This window comes from Salmo trutta, chromosome 1, assembly GCF_901001165.1.
Source record: "Salmo trutta chromosome 1, fSalTru1.1, whole genome shotgun sequence".
Taxonomy (NCBI): domain Eukaryota; kingdom Metazoa; phylum Chordata; class Actinopteri; order Salmoniformes; family Salmonidae; genus Salmo; species Salmo trutta.
Window position 1 is genome coordinate 20,720,776 of NC_042957.1, and position 6,884 is coordinate 20,727,659.

Below are 6,884 nucleotides of genomic sequence, written 5' to 3' on the forward strand. Positions count from 1 at the left end.
GTGCAGGACGTTTGGCATTTGCCAGAGAACACCAAGATTGGCAAATTCGCCACTGGCGCCCTGTGCTCTTCACAGATGAAAGCAGGTTCACACTGAGCACGTGACAGAGTCTGGAGACGCCGTGGAGAACGTTCTGCTGCCTGCAACATCCTCCAGCATGACCGGTTTGGCGGTGGGTCAGTCATGGTGTGGGGTGGCATTTCTTTGGGGGGCCGCACAGCCCTCCATGTGCTCGCCAGAGGTAGCCTGACTGCCATTAGGTACCGAGATGAGATCCTCAGACCCCTTGTGAGACCATATGCTGGTGCGGTTGGCCCTGGGTTCCTCCTAATGCAAGACAATGCTAGACCTCATGTGGCTGGAGTGTGTCAGCAGTTCCTGCAAGAGGAAGGCATTGATGCTATGGACTGGCCCGCCCGTTCCCCAGACCTGAATCCAATTGAGCACATCTGGGACATCATGTCTCGCTCCATCCACCAACGCCACGTTGCACCACAGACTGTCCAGGAGTTGGCGGATGCTTTAGTCCAGGTCTGGGAGGAGATCCCTCAGGAGACCATCCGCCACCTCATCAGGAGCATGCCCAGGCGTAGGGAGGTCATACAGGCACGTGGAGGCCACACACATTACTGAGCCTCATTTTGACTTGTTTTATGGACATTACATCAAAGTTGGATGAGCCTGTAGTGTGGTTTTCCACTTTAATTTTGAGTGTGACTCCAAATCCAGACCTCCATGGGTTGATAAATTGGATTTCCATTGATTATTTTTGTGTGATTTTGTTGTCAGCACATTCAACTATGTAAAGAAAAAACAATTGCAATCATTCGATATAATTTAGAACTATTATCAGAAATCACGCGATATGAATCAGACAGTGAGTCGCCGCCAGGTTCAAATCAACGTTTCATAACGTGGTGTCGATGTACTACTGTATTGACTGACACAATAACGCGAGATCATATTTTAAGCATGGCCGACAATCTTGTCCGCCATTGGAAGCAAAATGGTAATAAAGTAATAATAAGTGAGCATTGCATTTGCAGCTCCTAAATTAATAAAAACATGTCACCTCTGAATGAACTCTGGCAACTCGTGGCCCAGCTGGCTAGCTTGACTGACATTGCTAGTCCTCGAGCGCGTTGCCGGTCAACATGGGCGCGTTCATTGCTAGGCTGCGGGCGCGTTGCAGATTGCTCCTTAATTTATGGGTGTATTACAACGGTTAACATTACAATGGTTAACATATTAGAATAAATTGTTCTGATTATTTGATGATTTATTGGCCTCTACTTTTATTTATTTTTTACAAATCCCAAATCACTATTGCGGGGCTGACCAACTCTGTTCCTGGAGAACTACCATCCTGTAGGTTTTCGCTCCAAACCCAGTAGCAACTAACGTGATTCAGTTTATCAACCAGTTAGTTAGGTGCGCTAGATAAAGGTTTGAACAAAAACCTACACTCCCATTCAAACCCAGAATCCTATTATGGATTTCTCCAGACTTCCAACACAATTCAACGAGACAAGATTTGGAAGGATGGCCACGCAAGGCTAGTGTTGAACATATCAACTAACCACATACCGGTGGTGTTCCTGCCCAGTGTTGCAAACTAATTTTCTGGGTAAATTGCTATTGGCAGGTTGATTTGTTGCTAAAAGTTGCTAAATTACATTGTGATATCATTGCGTGATTACGTAAAACTGCGTCATTACGTAGAATACACAATAACGTTACTCAAAGTGACTGGCCATCTCGGCAAAAAATATGATTTGACATTTGTTCAGGTACAGACTCCCACTCTTTTCTGTACACTTTTGATTGGCTCATGTTGATTGATGTTGTAAGTAATGTTCAAGATCAAACATTAGTGACCAACTATATTCATTGGGTTTGGCTCGTGGAATCCGTGCTACTCAGTCAGCCAACAATGATTTGCAATTTGCGGAAATTGCTGCTGACTTCACTCACAATGCACTTTTGCAGTCAGGCAAGTGTGTTGTTACTGAGTGTGTGACAGAGAAAATCATTTTTGTGTCATTTAGAGGGAAAATGCGTGCATTTTAGCGTTTGAGTCACTTTTCAAAAGTTGCTAAAAGTTCCAAATAATTTTTTTAAAGTAGCTAAATGTGTTGCTAGGTGCTGTTTGAAAAAAAAGTTGCCAGGGTAGTCTGAAAACTTGCTAAATCTAGCAACAAAATTGCTAAGTTGGCATCACTGTTCCTGCCTGATTACGTTGAAGACGTTGCATTGCATCAACCAATTGTTGTGCGCCACGTCATTGACTATCAGGCATTACATCACTATATCATATGATGTAGTTAGCTGATATGTGATGTGTTATGTGATGTGTGTTTTGTCCTATATTTTTAATCCCAGCACCCGTCCCCGTAGTAGGCCTTTTGCCTTTTGGTAGGCCGTCGTTGTAAATAAGAATTTGTTCTTAACTGACTTGTCTAGTTAAATAAAGGTTAAATAAAAAATAAACACCTATCCAAGCTTTGTGAGATCTGGCAGGTGTGTGAAATGTAGTCCGGCAGGAATGCCACCCATATGATATAGCGGTATAGCAATCTAATGCCGACTGCTCAGTCGATGACATGGCATGCAAATGACGTACTATGTAACTATTGGTTGATGCAATGCATTATCTGTAATTTGGTCAGGGCCTGGAACGTGACCCTCAACTTGCTGAATCAGGTATGTTAGGTTAGGGTTGGACTGAAATGGCGGTAGATCTCCATGAAGCGGGTTAGGTAGCTCTATTGTAACTTATGGGGTGGTAGGTAGCCTAGTGGTTAGAGCGTTGGACTTGTAACCAAAAGGTTACAAGTTAACCCACTGTTCCTAGTTGTCATTGAAAATAAGAATTTGTTCTTAACTGACTTGCCTAGTTAAATAAAGGTAAAATAAAAAATGAATTATGTTAGTACTAGGTTATATTTATTGGTGTGGACCATAGCAAAATTCCCCTTTGCAATGGAAAACTAAAAACATATAGGACAAGTTCAGGTAGTCCCTTGCAGTTTCAGTCCGTTTTCATTCTGTTTAGTGTTTAGTGAATACAACCCTGTTGCCTCCAACCAAGTCCCAGGCTTTTGTGGACACACTGCTCCACGATGGCTCATTTGCACTTCTATACTTTCAGTTTTGTTTTTGTGTAGAGAGCAGTCTCCCGCATTGGTCGTTGACTGACCCAGATTGTACTTTATGAATTTAGACAGACTGCCACTGCTCACATGAAAGATAAAAAGGAATGATGTTGTGGTCTCCCATCTCGTCTGTGTGTAGTGTCTTTAGATTTGTCTGTTACACTGGTCGCAGCAAGACTTTATTGCCAAACAGAGTTGGTGGTAATTATTTTTGGTACAGCATGATAGGCAAAAACTCACACAAAGTTTGAATTTATTAGTAGACAAGTAGAACATTTTAAGGCACATTATGAATTGCAAGAGACAAAACAATATAGAACAGCAACATGAAAAAAACAGACATTATACAGCTGTGCCAGGAAAATAACCTTTCCCTCAACGTAAACAAAAGAGCTAATCGTGGACTTCAGGAGACAGCAGAGGGAGCACGCTCCCATCCACAGACGGGACTGCAGTGGAGAAGGTGAAACGCTTCAAGTTCCAAGGCGTACACGTCAGTGAAAATCTGAAATGGTCCACCCACGTGGTGAAAAATGCCTCCACCCAGTACCCTGCCTTGAACTTAGTCACTGTTAGTAGCCCGCCTCCACCCAGTGCCCTGCCCTGAACTTAGTCACTGTTAGTGGCCGGCCTCCACCCAGTACCCTGCCCTGAACTTAGTCACTGTTATTAGCCGGCTACCACACGGTTACTCAACCCTGCACCTTAGAGGCTGCTGCCCTATGTACATAGACATGGAACACTGGTCACTTTAATACTGTTTTACTCATTTCATATGTATATACTGTATTTTAGTCAATGCCACTCCGACAGTGCTCGTCCTAATATTTCTTAATTCCATTATTTTAATTAGATATTTGTGTGTATTGTTGTGAATGGTTAGATACTACTGCACTGTTGGAGCTAGTAACACAAACATTTCACTACACCTGCAACAACATCTGCTAAATATGTGTATGCAAACAACAACATTTGATTTGAATATATCATAGAATCATGTAGAAGTTAAATGTATCTCTACCAGTATAGTCTGATAGCAGAATGTAGGAAATAGTTGGAATGGCTTTGTCCTATAGCAGGTGGAACTGAGAAGCTGTGAACTGTCAGTGCTCTCTGAGTGGAGGGAGGTCGTGAAGGTGGTGCGATGGATCTCTCATGTCTTTGAGGAGTAAAATTGTGGCTTCATATCTTCATTCAGTTAAAGTCACCATCCATTGCCAAAAACGTGAGGGTATAGCTGGGGAGCAGTGTGGCAAAATATAGCCATCTGCATTGTACTCACTTAGATATTACTGCATGGTCGGAACTAGAAGCACAAGCATTTTGCTACACTCGCATTAACATCTGCTAACCATGTGTATGTGACCAATAAAATTTGGTTTGATTTTCCAGCTCCTTCTCTAGTTCTTTGGTGCAACTCACAAGCTGAACATCACCCTACTCCAGCACAACATACTTGAATACATACGCTCTTGTAATATTGTTATGTTCTTATAATCTATATACTGTATATCAGCACCATGTCAAATTTCTGTTTGTTCAATGTTCTGATTTTACAGCCCATTGTTACAAGGTTATTTACAAACAAGCAAAATCACCATGTCAATAACAACACAGTAACAGAACAATAGTGTACCGCATCAGCCAACATATCATGGTAACTACCTCACTAGTAAGTCCTAACAATAATCAGTGGAGTAGGTTGTTAGTGTGTTAATGGCACAAAGCTTATACATGCCTTATTGCATCTATGACTGGATGTGAATAATGTGAAGTCAGTATCATCTGCCACAGGGCTTGCCTTGTATGTAATCTTGTAATATGCCTTCATGATTTCTTAGCTGATTATTTATTTAACTAGGCAAGTCAGCTAAGACAGTTAAGACTGTCTTGTTCAGGGGCAGAACAACAGATGTGTACCTTGTCAGCTCAGGGATTTGAACTTGCAACCTTTCAGTTACTAGTCCAACGCTCTAACCACTAGGCTACGCTGCCACCCCAATTATGGTCCACTTCTCATATGAAGTCTGTGATATGAATACTGATCCATATATAACACTGAGTTAAGATACAGTACCAGTCAAAAGTTTGAACAAACCTAATCATTGAAGGGTTTTTCTGTATTTTTTTTCTATTTTCTACATTGTAGAATAATAGTGAAGACATCAAAACTATGAAATAACACATATGGAATCATGTAGTAACCAAAAAAGTGTTAAACAAATCTAAATATATTTTATATTTGAGATTCTTCAAAGTAGCCACCTTTTGCCTTGAAGACAGCTTTGCACACTCTTTGCATTCTCTCAACCAGTTTCATGAAGTAGATAACTACTGGATATTAAGTACAGTGCAGTAGGTGCCAAAGCAGCAAAGATTCAGTTCAGTTTTCATCAACAGTCTTATGGCTTGGAGGGAGAAACTGTCTCTGAGCATGGTGCTGCTACACTTGATGCTTTGATACAGTTTGCAAGACGGTAAAGGAGCCAGATGTCTTAGTTTACAATTTTGATATAAGGCCTACCTCTAACGTCAACAACAGTCAGAAGACGGTTGTACTGGCTGTGACAGTCATGGTCATCTTGTCTCCCCCACTCCCATCGTAGGCCCACCCGGACAAATGGGATGAAAAGCCCTGACTAAGACAGACGGACACAAAGTTGTTGTAGAACAGACTACAGTAGCTACAGATTTGAAACTACACTATCAGGGGATATTTCATTGCAGAAGTTGTTAGAAAACTCCAAAATCAACTATGTGCTTGGCACAACAGATTTTGTCACATTTCCCTAACCGGTGCAGGGAACTGTAACTTTTATAGAAACTGAACTGTATGTACATGATCATCATTTTTGACTGGGAAGCAAGAAGTTGACAGGTTTGTTGACATGCATTACCATTCATAACTCCAACTAGTGGACAATGTTAGGAGTGCTGTGTGTTCTCAGCACAGTGGCACAGAAATATTTATCTGAGCCACAATCCCCACAGGGCCATACAGTAGCTCAGCCTCCTCCAAAACTCTACACACAATGCAGATGGAGTTGGGTGGAGGACATTCCATCTCCACTGCAGGCATGTACAGTAGCTCCCTCAACATCGCTGCCTTTTTCTTTATTTTTCTGATGGAGGAGGTGCATCACTGTAGCTGGGCACAACTTCTGCTGCAGAAGGAACCAGCTCTGTTCTCCCAGTACTCCTTAGACTAGAGAGTAGTGACAATTGTTACTGAGTGGACTATCCTGGTTAAATTAAGTTGAACAGAACTGAACAGAGCAACTTTCTCACCGATCCAAGTTGATAGCAGGGGTGTACTCGCTATCACGCCTCTAGTCAGGTCTCTGTAAACCAGCGTGGCTCTTTTTCTTCTAAAAGATGGCATCTATAAAGAAAAACAAGACAATAACAACTACGTTTGATGCATTCTAAATTAAGATATAATATTAATTACATTTAAATGATCTGATACATATGACACATAATTATCAACTGTATCATAATGCATGACTAGTGGAGTTCCTTTGCTTAAACTCTATTATTTTCTTATAGGGAATCTAAAAGACAGTTATGGGTAGGAAGTTGCGCTTCGCATGGACATTAAGTAGTCTGAAATGGCTCCAGACAGGTGATGACATCTTTTGGCTTCATCAAGCATGGGACAGGAATATATTGGGCATCTTGGCTAATGGATGATTATAGTTGGAATTGCTATAATGTACCATCTAATAC